At 38.7% G+C, this 16,430-nt stretch overlaps 1 long non-coding RNA gene across 1 annotated transcript; it reads left to right on the forward strand.

Moving 5' to 3' along the window:
* The first annotated feature begins 1,429 nt into the window (after positions 1 to 1,429).
* Positions 1,430 to 14,804, forward strand: LOC116979144. Its single transcript, XR_004413634.1, has 3 exons — positions 1,430 to 1,440; positions 7,986 to 7,988; positions 14,764 to 14,804. It is a non-coding gene; the product is annotated as an uncharacterized LOC116979144 (long non-coding RNA).
* The last annotated feature ends 1,626 nt before the right edge of the window (positions 14,805 to 16,430 follow it).

Raw genomic sequence — 16,430 nt, forward strand, 5'->3', positions numbered from 1 at the left:
AATTTGAGTCCCTCCCCCCAACCATACTAGTTTAAAGTCTCCCCAGTAGCCTTTGCAAATCTCCCCGCCAGGATATTGGTCCCCCTCGAGTTCAAGTGCAATCCGTCCAGTTCAAGTGCAACATATCTTTCCTTTTCTGATGCCCATAGCTAATGAGGTCATGTGGCACCTAATTGAGGTGCTTTTGACCAACTTTGCTGCCTATGATTTTTAATTATGTGGTAATCATTCATTATTACAACACATGAAGGGAAGGCTTCATACATCTGTGTTTGTGTCTAAAGCCTTTGGAAATGCTAATGATTGGAAACTTTTGAGTAAAAATAAATTAGAACATTTTATATTTGAAAGCACAGTGGTGGAATCCTGCCATGAGGCTGAATATAATGTTAAACTGTTGGTAGTAATGTGTAACCTACCATTGAAGAGAGAGAGAGAGAGAGAGAGAGAGAGAGAGAGAGAGAGAGAGAATAACAGGTAGACAAAAATGCTGGAGAAACTCGGCGGGTGAGGCAGCATCTATGGAGCGATGGAAAGAGGCAACGTTTCGGGTCGAGACGCTTCTTCAGAGAGAGAATAACAGACCAGTTAACTTGACATCATAGTCATACAGCACAGAAACAGGACCTTCAGCCCAACTTGCTGATGCCAACCAAGTTGCCCCATTTACACTAATCCCAACTGCCCACATTTGACCCATATCTCTCTAAACTGTTCCTATCCATGTATCTGTCAAAATGTATTTTAAATTTTGCTGCAGTATCTGCCTCAACTACTTCCTCTGGTGGCTGCAGAGAAATGTTACTGTGATGTTGCCTCTAGGGCCTGATCTATAAGGAGGGGTTGAGCAGGCTAGGACTTTATTATTTGGAATGCAGGAGAATGAGCGGAGATCATATAGAGGTGTACAAGATCATGAGGGATTGGGTAATAGACAGAATCTTTTACCCAGTAGGGGAATTGAGAACCGGAAGACGTAGGTTTAAGGTGAAGGGAAGACGATTTAATAGGAAGCTGAGGGGATAACGTTTTACACAAAGGGTGGTAGGTGTATGGAATAAACTGCCATAGGAGGTAGTTGAGCCAGGTACTATTATAACATTCAAAACATGTTTGGACAGGTACATGGATAGGAAAGGTTTAGAGGGATATGGGCCAGACACAGGCGTGTGGGACTAGTGTAGATGAGGCATGTTGGTTGGCATGAGCAAGTTTCCATGTTTCCATGATGTATAACTCTCTGACTATCTCTGTCTGTGGCTATATTCTCTAGTGTTTATTAGAATGAGAGATGATTTCATTGAAACCATCAGTTATTACAAGGCTAGGCAATGTAGATATCAGGATTGTTTTTGTCAAGGCTATAATGTCCAGAACTGACATTCACTTTATTCATTCAAATAAGGGGTTTGAGATGAAAATAAATTTCTTGATTCAGATGTTAATCCAAGGTTTTTGAATGTTAAGGGAATAATTAATGTGAGATTAGTGCAGAAACTAATACTTAGGTAATAGATCAAGATTGATTTTAGCAAATGCTGGGGTGAATATGAAGGGTTTGAATGGCCTCCTTCTGTTCTTATGCTTTTATGTTCTCAAAATGTTTTGCCCGGATTCTCTTCTTCAAGCGTTAAGTCATTAATTATCATATGTACTGCAACAGAACAATGAAATTCTTATTTGCAGCATCAGACCAGGTCTGTAAACACAGTACTGAAAATATAACATAATAAAACAAACAAAAAAGTTCAATAAATTAAAAAAAACTCCATGAGTGTAAAACAAAACAAAAGCCCTAAGTTCCAAGTGCAACCAGGACAGTTTGTAGTTTAGTTGTTTTTGGAGTGTTCAATAGGCTGATGGATGTTGGGATAAAACTATTCCTGAACTGGAGGTCACATTTTTTAGATCCCTGTGAGATAGAAGGGCGAGATAGATTAGTTTAGTTTAGCGATACTTATGAAGTTATGAAAAGCTTGTTTCAAAGAACTGCAATTGTTCCCTTTTGTGGTTGTTTTTGTTTCACCCGTGTGAGAAATGTAACAACACCTGTTATTACCACACTGCTATTTTAACGACTAGTTTCATGCTTTTTATCACAGACATCAGAAACTAACATTTTGTTTTTTGTTCTGTTCTTCAATTCCGGCTTTTTAAATTCTCTGTTCATCCTTACTTCTATCTTTCTTAAAAATGATACAAAGGTGCAATTACCAATCTTTCCACACCTTTTTATGATTTCCTGAATCTGCAACTCGTCCGGGAAAGAAGAGTGAAGCAGCACGTTGAACAGAAAGTAGGGAATCATTCAGAAATTATTTTTGATAAGTCGAGTCGGTCTTTCCCGACTGGACTTGTTTATGGCTGAACACCATAAACAAATAATGTTGCAGTTTATCTTCAATGCGTTGGAGAATATGTTGAATCCCTTACCCTGTTTTTGTAGGTCCTTGTCCAAGAAACCTGTAAATCTGATTCCTTGAATATATTCAAAGCTGGGAGTTAAAGCTATGGGGATTGGGCAAGAAAGTTGAATCAACTAAAGCCTTTTTGAATAAAAGAACAAGCTAATGGGACCGAATGCTATTTTTGTTCCACATCAGAGTAAGTCAATGGTTTTCATTCCTCATATCCAACGTATATAAATGACAAAGGGAGGCAGTGCCCATAAACTATTTCATTCACTTGCCTTTTTACATTGGATGATATAATTCCTTCTCTGAATTATATTCCACTGGTGAAAATCTATTTGATCTCGCATTGATATCTAATTATGTAAATAACAGAAATGAAAACCTGTCTGTTAATGAACTATGTAATTATGACTAAACGTAGCAACATATTATTCATATTTCAACTGATATCACACCAACAGTCAAAATTGAACCATAAGGTTGAACTGTAGTGGTAGACCTGCTGCCTCACAGCGCCAGGAATCTAGGTTCAATCCTGACCTCGGGTGCTGTCTGTGTGGAGTTTGCATGTTCTCCCTGTGATTCCATAAGTTTCCTCCGGATGCTCCTCTTTCCTCTGCCGACAAATTTCAAAGTTCATTGAACAGTTTTATCTTCTGCTCACAGCGGTGAACCAGGCCCTCACTTAGAAGGTCATAAAACCCAAAATTATCTTTCCCAGAGACCATGGATATTCAGTCTTTGAGTATATTCAAAACAAAGGATGATAGTTTTCTGGACACAATGGGTTCAAGGCAAATGGAGATAGTGCAGGAAGATTAAATTGAGGTAGAAGATTAACTACAGGTATGATCCAATTTAGTTTAGTTTAGTTTAGATATTTTATTTAGAAATACAGTGTGGAAGCAGGACCTTCGGCCGTCTGTGTCCGTGCAACCACGATCCCCGCACACTAACACTATCCTACATGGAGTAGGGACAATATACATATTTCACCAAAGCCAATTAACCTGCAAACCTGTACGTCTTTGGAGTGAGGGAGGAAACTGGAGCATTCAGCGAAAACCAATGCAGGTCTCTGGGAGAACGTACAAGCTCCGTACAGACAGCACCCTTGGTCAGGATTGACCCCAGGCCTCTGCCACTGAAAGGCAGTAGCTCTACAGTTGCACCACCATGTGTCAATGAATTATGGAATGGGATCAAAAGGTTAAATGGTTCACTTCAGCTCCCGCAACATATAGTCCTGTTTTTTTATGACCTGCATTTGCGTTGGATGGACTTCACTTGTACTGTTGTTGTTGTGTGGGCAACTTAAACATATCATTGCAAAAGGTTTCAGTAAAGCAATGAACATTTTAAAACATCATCATGTTATTAAGAATGCAGCTGCAAAGCTCACTTGTGAAGACCAGTTTGGTGGCACTGGTGGGTTTCATCATTAATGATCCATTCATCTGCAGATAGAATCTCAAAACACTGCCCAAGGGATATGTGAAAATTCCAATGCAGTACATTTCGCAGGGTGAGATATACTGCAAACCAACTGCTGCGGTTTTCCAACTAAAGGATGACTTATGTTTTCTGATCATCTGCAAATAGACCTGCAATATGTTTGCTACATTTTCTATTTTTATTGAAGTCTCCTGCATTTAAATTGTTGAATTGCTGAACATATTTTGAATTTGATGAATAGCATTTGCTTGCTGAACGAAGTGTATTGTTAAACTGATTTTGTACGTGGCTTTGACCATGATTAAATGGTGGATATAAGGAAAAGCCGATATTGGAATCTTGAGCAAAGTGCAAATGGCAGTCTGAAGATGGGTCCCAACCCAAAACATCACCTGTTCATTTACGTCCATAGATGCTGACTGACCCACCGTTCCCCAACGCTATATTCCACCACTCACCCATAGCCCCCATGGGAGACATGGTCCCCCAACGCGACCTGTTCCCCAATGCAATATTCCACCACTCACCCGTTCCCCCAATGCAACACATTCCCCCAACGCAATATTCCACCACTCACCCATAGCCCCCAACTGCGCTGGGGCAGCTCATTTCCCCTTATTCACCCTCGCTCTTTTTAAACTTAAAAAAAAAATCCAATTGCTGCCAGGAAATAAAATCCGATTACACTTGCTGCCAGGACTCAGTGTCCTGTGATTTGCAACATCATAACGGGGAGGGCCAGCAATTGGATTTGGAGTTTTTACACAGAGAAATTAAGTGAAATGTTAAATTTGTAAAGTTTAAAATGTGAATAACTCACAAACAAACAAGATGAGGGTTTTAGTAATATATAGATAAATGTTATATGGTTTGGCCTGCACATAAGCAACTTATTCAAAAATGGTAGGGCAGCACCATGGTGCAACGGTAGAGTCAGCACTTAGCTCCTTAATCTGGCCCACATTTACCCCCTCTGCCTTAGGATATCTCTTCTGAGAGTTTGCTCTCTTCTCAATCTTCCAATCAGCATTAACACTCACAATTCCTGCCTTTTGGTGCTGCTCTCTGTATTAATCTTGAATGTAGAAACAAGGAACTGCAGATGCTGGTTAATACACAATAGAACACAAAGTGCTGGAGTAATTTAGAAGGTCAAGCAGCAGCTCTGGAGAACGTAAATAGATGGGGTTTCATGTCAAGATCTTCCTGATTGTAGGGTGGGGAAGGAGAACATTGGAAGATGGGAAAGGCAGGACAAAGCATGGCAGCTACACAGGCGAGGGTGGGTGGGGTGGGGGGGTTGATAGGCAGATGGTTGGTACAAAGGCCAGAGATAAAAGAACAAAGTGTGAGACAGGATTGAAGAGTTGCGAATTGTGAAGCCAGAGGGAGCGAAGCAGAAGGAAGGTGGAGGGAGGAGGGGGCTGGGGAGGGGGAGAAATAGCTGGGAATGCAGGTTGAGCACAGGGGAGGGGGGGGAGAGAAAGGGAGTGCAGAGGGAGAAAGGGAGTGGTGTGGTAGGTTAGTTAGAGGTTCCTTAAAATTGGAAAATTCAACATTCATACGTTAGGTTGTAGCTACCCAAGCAGATTATGAGGTGCTGTAAATGTCACAATCAAGCATCCCGCATCGTGAAGACGGTCATGAATACAGGGTCTTTATAAAACATTGAACAGGACAGCGCAGGAATACGCAGTCAAGATCAACTAAACTTATCTGCCTGCACTGTAATTCATACCCCTCCATTGCCAGCATATCCATGTCAAGACCCCATAGCATGCTCTACTCTTCCCAGAAGATAAAGATATTATGAATGTGTGAAAGTAATTTTTCACCACCACACACTTATTTCTTTTGTTGGGATTTGAACAGCTGTTTAGTTAGAAACATAGAAACATAGAAACATAGAAACATAGAAAATAGGTGCAGGAGTAGGCCATTCGGCCCTTCGAGCCTGCACCACCATTCAATATGATCATGGCTGATCATCCAACTCAGTATCCTGTACCTGCCTTCTCTCCATACACCCTGATCCCTTTAGCCACAAGGGCCACATCTAACTCCCTCTTAAATACAGCCAATGAACTGGCCTCAACTGCCTTCTGCGAGAGAGAATTCCAGAGATTCACCACTCTCTGTGTGAAAAATGTTTTCCTCATCTCGGTCCTAAAAGATTTCCCCTTTATCCTTAAACTGTGACCCCTTGTTCTGGACTTCCCCAACATCGGGAACAATCTTCCTGCATCTAGCCTGTCCAACCCCTTAAGAATTTTGTAAGTTTCTATAAGATCCCCCCTCAATCTTCTAAATTCTAGCGAGTACAAACCGAGTCTATCCAGTCTTTCTTCATATCAAAGTCCTGACATCCCAGGAATTAGTCTGGTGAACCTTCTCTGTACTCCCTCTATGGCAAGAATGTCTTTCCTCAGATTAGGAGACCAAAACTGTACGCAATACTCCAGGTGTGGTCTCACCAAGACCCTGTACAATTGCAGTAGAACCTCCCTGCTCCTATACTCAAATCCTTTTGCTATGAATGCTAACATACAATTTACAATTATACCACAGAATTATCCTACGAACCTGTACGGCTTTGGAGTGTGGGAGGAAACCGGAGATCCCGGAGAAAACCCACGCAGGTCATGGGGAGAATGTACAAACTCTGTACAGACAGCACCCGTAGACAGGACTGAGACGAGGACAAACTTTTTTCATGCAGAGAGTTGGGAATCTGTGGAATTCTCTGCCACAGAAGGCAGTGGAGGCCAATTCACTGGATATTTTCAAGAGAGAGTTACATTTAGCCCTTGGGGCATGCAAAATCAAAGGAAATGGGGAAAAAAATAGGAAAGAGTGTTATATTCCGGACGGCAGAATGAATAACAACTTACATGCAGGCTGCCTGGATCAAGAGAGAGAGAGAGGTTTATTACCCAACATTCCTTGCTTATATACAACACCAACTCATTAACATATATATGAATATGCATGAATACTTTACACTGCTCTCCTTTTTTTAAAGTATTAAATCTAAGTACACAGTCACAATTTTTTGTTGTGATACTTGAATTAAACCAGTATTTATGAAATCTTAAATGATAAACATAATATATTGATTTTACATATTTACACATTTTTAGTTTACCTAGAGAGTGAGTTACTTAACTTACAAACCTAATCTGACTACTGGTTTACGGATCCTGCCTGATCGTCTAACACTAACAGGTGTAACAGATGTAACAGGTTTAGGTGTTGACTCAACTGTAGGCTTGATTTGCTCTGTTTTAGTACCCTGACTTTGACTGGAGGAATCTGTTTCTTTGTCTGTACCAACTAAACTTTGTGCTTCAACCACAGTGGTCTCTTCCAACTCACTTTCAGATAAAGACTCAGGGATTAGGACTTCATGGTCAGTGTTTAGTTAATCTTTGGCTGGAATCATTTGATCAACATGAACACTTTGGATCCTATCTCCAACTTCAACTAAGTATTTTTTTGTTCCACACACTTCCACTATTTTCCCAACATCCCATTTGTCTCGACTGGACATGTTGGGCGGACTGAGAACACAAACCTGCTCATCTGGCTTGAAGTACCTCTCCTTTTTGTGGGAGTCAAAATGGCGTTTTTGACAACTGTTTTTGCTCAACTCTCAAGGCTAAATTGGGTTGAACTAGACAGGCGTATTCTTAGCCTTCTCTTCATCAACAGTTCTGCAGGTGAATAACCCGTTGTTGTGTGTTGTGTGTTCTGTACTTCAGCAAGAAACTAGCTTAACAATGTTAATGGAACATAAAAACTGACTGCAAAAGCTTTTATAGATATGTGAAGAGAAAAAGATTAGTTAAAACAAATGTAGGTCCCTTGCAGTCAGAAACGGGTGAATTGATCATGGGGAACAAGGACATGGCAGACCAATTGAATAACTACTTTGGTTCTGTCTTCACTAAGAAAGACATAAATAATCTTCCGGAAATAGCAGGGGCCCAGGGGTCAAATGAGATGGAGGAACTGAGTGAAATCCAGGTTAGCCGGGAAGTGGTGTTAGGTAAATTGAATGGATTAAAGGCCGATAAATCCCCAGGGCCAGATAGGCTGCATCCCAGAGTACTTAAGGAAGTAGCCCCAGAAATAGTGGATGCATTAGTGATAATTTTTCAAAACTCTTTAGATTCTGGAGTAGTTCCTGAGGATTGGATGGTAGCTAATGTAACACCACTTTTTAAAAAGGGAGGGAGAGAGAAAACGGGGAATTACAGACCAGTTAGTCTAACGTCGGTAGTGGAGAAACTGCTAGAATCAGTTATTAAAGATGGGATAGCAGCACATTTGGAAAGTGGTGAAATCATTGGACAAAGTCAGCATGGATTTATGAAGGGTAAATCATGTCTGACGAATCTTATATAATTTTTAGAGGATGTAACTAGTAGAGTGGATAAGGGAGAACCAGTGGATGTGTTATATCTGGACTTTCAGAAGGCTTTCGACAAGGTCCCACATAAGAGATTAGTATACAAACTTAAAGCACACGGTATTGGGGGTTCAGTATTGATGTGGATAGAGAACTGGCTTGCAGACAGGAAGCAAAGAGTAGGAGTAAACGGGTCCTTTTCACAATGGCAGACAGTGACTAGTGGGGTACCGCAAGGCTCAGTTCTGGGACCCCAGCTATTTACGATATATATTAATGATTTGGACGAGGGAATTGAATGCAACATCTCCAAGTTTGCGGATGACACGAAGCTGGGGGACAGTGTTAGCTGTGAGGAGGATGCTAGCAGGCTGCAAGGTGACTTGGATAGGCTGGGTGAGTGGGCAAATGCATGGCAGATGCAGTATAATGTGGATAAATGTGAGGTTATCCACTTTGGTGGCAAAAACAGGAAAGTAGATTATCTGAATGGTGGCCGATTAGGAAAGGGGGAGATGCAACGAGACCTGGGTGTCATGGTACACACGTCATTAAAAGTAGGCATGCAGGTGCAGCAGGCAGTGAAGAAGGCGAATGGTATGTTAGCATTCATAGCAAAAGGATTTGAGTATAGGAGCAGGGAGGTTCTACTGCAATTGTACAGGGTCTTGGTGAGACCACACCTGGAGTATTGCATACAGTTTTGGTCTCCTAATCTGAGGAAAGACATTTTTGCCATAGAGGGAGTACAGAGAAGGTTAACCAGATTAATTCCTGGGATGTCAGGACTTTCATATGAAGAATGACTGGATAGACTCGGTTTGTAATCGCTAGAATTTAGAAGATTGAGGGGGGATCTTATAGAAACTTACAAAATTCTTAAGGGGTTGGACAGGCTAGATGCAGGAAGATTGTTCCCGATGTTGGGGAAGTCCAGAACAAGGGGTCACAGTTTAAGGATAAAGGGGAAATCTTTTAGGACCGAGATGAGGAAAACTTTTTTCACACAGAGAGTGGTGAATCTCTGGAATTCTCTCCCGCAGAAGGCAGTTGAGGCCAGTTCATTGGCTATATTTAAGAGGGAGTTAGATGTGGCCCTTGTGGCTAAAGGGATCAGGGGGTATGGAGAGAAGGCAGGTACAGGATACTGAGTTGGATGATCAGCCATGATCATATTGAATGGCGGTGCAGGCTCGAAGGGCCGAATGGCCTACTCCTGCACCTATTTTCTATGTTTCTATGTTTCTATGTTTCATGCTGAGCTTTGAACTACCCTGCAAAACCTGGTTCTTGAGAGCATCTTTGACTATTCCAACAGACCTTTCTGCCGCCCCGTTGGAGGCTGGATGGTATGGGGGAACAAGTGTTTTACACCATTCCGCTGCACGAACTCTTTGAACTGTTCTGAACTAACCTGAGGCCCGTTATCAGAAACAAATTCTTCCAGTAAACCATGGCATGCAAAAATGGATCTCAACTCATCTATGGTACGTTCAGTAGTAGTGCTTGACCCCATATGCTTAACAATCCATTTGGAATGACTAACTACTAGCACCCGAAAGTGATCATTACCCTTTTCACATAAATCTACATGAACTCTCTGAAAAGGTCTACCTGGCCATGACCAGGATTGCAGTGGTGTTTTTGGTGGTTTACTCCGGCAATTTTGGCAGACGCTACATTTACTCACCAGTGACTTGATGTCACTGTCAATACCAGGCCAATACACAAAACCTCCGGCAATTGACTTCATGCTTACTATGCCAGGATGTTCGGCATGAAGTTCGTTCATAATTTGGTTTCTAAAAGACTCTGGTACAACCACTCTGTAACCCCACTTAATGCATCCCTGCTCACATGATAATTCATGGCGTTGATTATGGAAAGGCTGTGATTTCACACCGCTGCTTTGAAGAATGACACGCATGCGTCCTGGCGGGGTTCTTCACGTATTCCCTCAACGTTACTCCTCATAAAATAAAGATCAAACTTCAAACTGGTAAGTTCTCGTTTAATCTTACTATTCTATTCTACTCAGCCAATCCTTTCCAAGGAAGGTTGGTTTATTTCTGTAGCTGGCCACTATGATGGGCAGTGTTACTGACTGACCATTATGCTGTACTTTACAGTTCAATTGGCCACATGTCTCCAAAACGTCACCCGAGTGGGTTCTCAGCTTGACCTTACTCTCAAACAATGGTATCTGTGGGAACTTTGTTTCGTACAGGTTTCTGCTCATGACCGAACAATCTGCTGCCGTGTCAATCCACATATCGATTAACTGTTTATTAATCAATATTTTAGTTTGAAAGTCCTTGCCTTAGCTGGTTGTAGGCTTATCGATGTTGGTTGCATAAATGGTGTACAACACAAGTTCATTTCCATCTGGGTTCACCTCCAGGTTGTGAACTCCTCTCTGGTGTTGTTGCTTGTTTCCCGCAGATTGTTGGTTTCTTGTTTTAAGCTTGGCCCGATATGCTGAGGCGATATGGCCTTTCTTCTGGCAGTTAGAGCACTTGGCCATTTTGAACTGACAAAATTTGGATGAGTGATTACCGTTGCAACGATAACAACTGGCTGAACTCGGCTTCCCGCCATATTTTGGTTTTGGTTTAGCGCCTCTTGGTTTGGCCATAGGCACTGCCTTGTGACTGTAAACGGCCACTGCAGTCCGTGGTGGACGAAACTCGTGAACATTCTTTGATGCCATCTCTATTGTGGTGGCAATCTTGCATGCTTTCTCGAATGTGAGATCAGGAGTGTTCATGAGTTTGGACTGAATTTGTTCATCCACTAGACCACAAACAGTTCTGCCGCGTAGTGTGCGTCCCAGAAAGGTTCTAAAGTTACAGTGTAAAGTTAAGTTTTTCAAGGCAACAATGTACTCATCGATTGTCTCATTCTGCTTCTGGTTTCTAGTGCCAAATTTATAGCTTTCTGCAATTTCCAGAGACTTTGGGTTGAAGTGCTCCTCCAACTTCTTTATAATGTCATTGAATGGCATGTCTTTTGCCTTTATGGGCGCTAGGAGATTCGCAAGTGTGTTGTACACTTCAGGACTGACCTCCGTGTGCAGAATCCCTTTCATGCGTTCGGAAATGGCCTTATTTGTTTCAGCCACTATATCTCCTTCACCACTAATCTCCAATATATTGTTTGCCATGAAAAACATGTTTGCTCTCTCCATATATGAGCTGAACGACTCTCTACTCTAGTCAAAAGTGCCAAGGTTTTCGATGTGGCTCGTGGACGCTACCATCGTGTCGTTCTCTTTTTTTTTTTTAAGTCCGTTCAAAAACCCCGAAGTCCTGTCTGATCTGATGTAAAAAATTACCTAAAACTTAGCTGGACAAAGGCTATTCAGCTTGAGGAATTCGACAAATAAAACTCAGTCTAAAATGTTATACAATCCCAAGGTCGGCATCTAGCCACGTAGACACAACATAGAGATAACCTGACAAACTCGCCGACTTGTACAGCTGATGTTTTAAACTACAGTCCAATGCATAGAAAGATCTGCAGCCTATCGAGTCCAGCTCGCAAACAACTGCGACACAACACCGTATTTACTACAGTATTTACTATTTAAACTGTTAAACAATACTGCGTGTTGCAAAACCGTCCTGCATTGTATATAAAGGAGGAGTTCTCAAACTCTATCCCATCCTCGTCGACAGAGTGTGAGAAATTTGTGATCAGCGTCAGAGCGTGAGAATTTGGCGAAATGCGCGATTCTCTTTTTTTTTAAATAATCTTTTTATTAGAGGCAGATACATATCATATTAAAACATTTCATGTATATCATTCCTACATTACTAATATTATCGATTGATATTAACTCTGCGTCTAGTACTTTTTTTATATAGATAGAAAATAAGAAAGAGAAATAAAAAAAAGAAAAAGCATGATAAAGAAGAATGGAATAATTTACTAAAAATACAACATTGGAGATAAGTTCGTAAATTATAAAGTATAACTTTTCATCTAATCCTTAATTCGAGTTTCAGTCAGGTTCCCGTGCCGAACCAGTCTGCCCCTTCAAGTAGTCAATGAATGGAGACAATATTCTGATAAAAAGTTCTTGTTCGCCCATTAAGACGTCTGATTCTTTCCAAATGTAAGGTCTCTGACATATCCACAATCCACATTTTAATTGTGAGGGTTATAGGACTTTTGAAAATTTTAATATTAATTTTTTCCCAGTTATTATACTATAGTCGATAAAGTTTCTTTGGGTTGTTGTGAGTGTTAAGCTTTGTTCTGATGTTCATAGTATTATTAGTTTTAAATCGGGATCCAATTGAGTGTTGACAACTATAGATATTATTCTAAAAATATCCGTCCAGATGTTTTTGATTTTTATACAATTTGCGAATGTGTGAGTTAGGTCAGCCTCTGAATGGAGATGTGTGGGAAGATTCTATTTAGTTTGTTTTGGAGTAATGTAATCTATGTAGTACTTTAAATTGTATTAAAGAATGTCAGGCATTTAATGAACATTGATGTATATGTTGGTAACTTTCATCCCAAATATATTTTGTTATTGGTTGGCTTAGTTCATTTTCCCATGTTTGTCTATATAAATCTGTTGGTGGTATCTCACTATCTAATAGGATATTATAAATATGAGATGTTAATTTATCTGTATTAGGATGTTTATTCAAACAATCATCAAGAATTTCTGGATCTCTAGTTCTAAAGTTTTGTGTATTTGATTTAAGATAATCTCTAAGTTGTAAATATCTAAAAAAATCATTTGAGTGGAGTCCGTAAGTCTGTTGTAGCTCCTGAAATGAAAGAAAGATGCCTTTCTTATAAAGTTGTCCATCCCTTTAATTCCATAATTTTTCCATTGTTTGAAACCTTTATCCAACATAGAAAGTTTAAATGAGGGGTTGTTCATGATGGGGAGATAGAGTGATAAATTATTCAATTTTAAGGTCTTTTTTAATTGTTTCCAAATTCGCTTACCACTGTATATTATAGTTTTTTAATTCAATTTTGAGGTAGCAACCAATTTCAAAAGGTAAACAATCTTCCTTTTCCATCTTTAACCAATCTGGTTGTTGGTCCATTTCTTCCAGCCAAAAGTTCTTATTTTTTAATATTAACTGCTCAGAAATAAAACAAAACATTCGGTAAAGCTAAACCTCCATTTATCTTTGATTTGCATAAATGTTGTTTGCTTATTCTATGATTCTTATAATCCCAGATAAAATCAGTGACGATGGAGTCTACCTTTAAAAAAAAGATTTTGGGAGATATATTGGGATTGATTGAAAGAGGCATAACAATTGCAGTAAAAAAATCATTTTTATGGCATTAATTCTACTAAAATAGGGAGTGTTTTCCAATACTGAATATTCTTGTGTAGTTTATTCAGTAAAGGGGGGAAATTTAATTTAAATAATGAGGCATTATGTCTTAGTGACATAAATTCTTAGCTATTTATATTTTTCATTAACTATTTTAAACGGGGATTGTTGTATTATATGTGGATTGAGTTCCGTTATTGCCATGATTTCGCTTTTATTCCAATTAATTCTGTATCCGGAAAACAAACCCAATTGAGTTATTAGATTTAATAAGTTTGGGATACTAATTTCTGGTTTTGTAATGTGAATTAATACATCATCTGCATATAAATAAATTGTATTCACAGTGTCTTTAGAATTATACCCTTATATTTCTGGATGGGCCCTAACACTTTCAGCAAGTGGTTAAATAGCGAGTGCAAATAATAATTGAGACAGCGGGCATCCTTGTCTACAACCTCTAGTTAAATTAAATTTAGTTGATAACATTTGATTTGTTAATATTCTAGCTGTTGGGTTAGTGTATAAAAGTTTTACCCATGTACAGAACTTCTCACCCAGTTGAAAATTTTCCATCACCGAAAATAGATAGGGCCATTCAACCTGATCAAATGCTTTCTCAGCATCTAGCGAAATTATTGCTAGGTCTTCGTTAGTGATTCTCTTTGAGTATATTATATTAAATAATCGTCTCAAATTATAAGATGAATAACGTTCTGGGATAAAGCCTGTTTGGTCAGGGTGTATTAATTTATTAATCACTGTACTTAATCTTTGTGCTAGGATTTTAGTTAATATTTTCTGATCGGTATTTAAGAGGGCAATTGCTCTATATGAGCCTGGGTCTTCAGGGTCCTTATCTGTTTTTGGTAGAAGTGTTATTATAGATTCGTTTAAAGTTTCTGACAGTTTCTGTTGAGTATAAGTGTACACATACAGTATTTGTAAACGTGGAGAAACCAGATCATAAATGTTTTTATAAAATTCAGAATCTATACCATCTGGGCTGGCGGCCTGGCCGTTTTTTAGTGATCTAATAGACTCTTCAATATATTTTACCGTTATTTCAGCTTCTAGTAATTCTCTGTCTTTTGAATCTAAACCTTTTAGATTACATTCCTGTAAGAATGCTACTATTCCTATCGGATGTTCTATAATTTTGGCTTAGTAAAGATTTTGATAATATTGCAGAAATCTCTCATTTATATCCTTGGGCAGTTAATAATTCTCCCGTGTCTGATCTAAATTTGTGGATTGTTTTTTCCCCGTCCAATTTTCGAAGTTGACGTGCTAAGAGTTTTTGTGGTTTGTCACCGAATTCAAAATGTAATTGTTTATTATGCTGGTAAAGTTTTATTAATTGATCTGAGTATATTTTATTTAATTTATATATATATATATATATAATTTTTAAAAAAAAATTTATTTATTAGAAGTAGACATATTATAAAATGTAGTTACATATTATAGTAAAAAAAAACTTTTCATATACATCAGTCATATATTATTAAAATTTTCCATTATCAATTACTTCTGCTTCTAGTATTTTTATTTTTTATAGAAAGTGAGAAAAAGAGAGGGTAGAAAGTTACAAAAAAAAAAAAAAAACACAACAGAAAAACAAGGGAGGTGGAATGGGTTACCTGTAATACATAAATGGAGATAGGTTCGTAGGTTATAAAGTATAGCTTTTCATCTGTTCCTGAGTTCAAGTTTCAGCTGGGTCCTCGTGCTGTGCCAATCTATCCCTTCAGACAGTTAATGAATGGAGCCCAAATTTTATGGAAAAGATCTTGTTTGTCCATTAAGACAAGTCTAATTCTTTCTAAGTTTAGGGTCTCCGACATTTCCGTAATCCACATTTTAATTGTGGGGGTTGTAGGGCCTTTCCAAAATTTTAATATTAATTTTTTTCCGGTTATTATACTGTAATTGAGGAAATTTCTTTGGTTTGTTGTGAGTGTTAAGCTTTGTTCTGATATTCCAAGTATTATTAATTTTGTGTCTGGGTCCAGTTTTGTATTAATAACTTCTGAAGTTATTTCAAAAATATCTGTCCAGAAATATTTAAGTTTTATACAGTTTGCAAACGTATGTGTTAAATTAGCCTCTAAATGTAGACATTTATCACAAATAGGAGAGATTTGTGGGAAGATTCTAGTTAGTTTTATTTTAGAGAAGTGTAGTCTATGTAAGACCTTGAATTGTATTAAAGTATGTCTGGCATTTAATGAACATTGATGTATTTGTTGTAAACTTTCGTCCCACATATCTTTCGTGATAGGGTGACCTATTTCATTTCCCCATTTGTATCTATATGGTTCGGTCGGTGGTACCTCGTTATTTAGTAGGGTGTTATAAATATAAGCTATTAGTTTTTCAGTATTAGGATGCTTGTTCAGACATTCATCAAGAATTTCTGATTCCCTATTCCTGTAAACTTGTGTATTAGATTTAACGTAATCTCTAATTTGTAGATATCTGAAGAAATTATTTGAGTGCAGTCCATAATTCTGTTGTAACTCTTGAAATGAAAGAAAAGTACCTTTCCCATAAAGATGTCCTATATTTTTGATTCCATGATTTTTCCATTGTGTGAAACCTTTGTCCATAAAGGATGATTTGAATAAAGGATTATTTACAATGGGAAGGCAGAGTGGTATATTATTCAATTTTAAATCTTTTTTTATTTGTTTCCAAATTCGTATTCCACTATGTATTATGGGGTTTTCTTTATAGGTTTTTTTGTGCAGTTTTGTGGGGGCAAATATGATCGGTCCAATTTCAAAAGGTAGACAGTCTTCCTTTTCCATCATTAGCCAATCTGGTTGTTGA

Source organism: Amblyraja radiata, chromosome 1 (genome assembly GCF_010909765.2).
Source record: "Amblyraja radiata isolate CabotCenter1 chromosome 1, sAmbRad1.1.pri, whole genome shotgun sequence".
Classification (NCBI taxonomy): Eukaryota; Metazoa; Chordata; class Chondrichthyes; order Rajiformes; family Rajidae; genus Amblyraja; species Amblyraja radiata.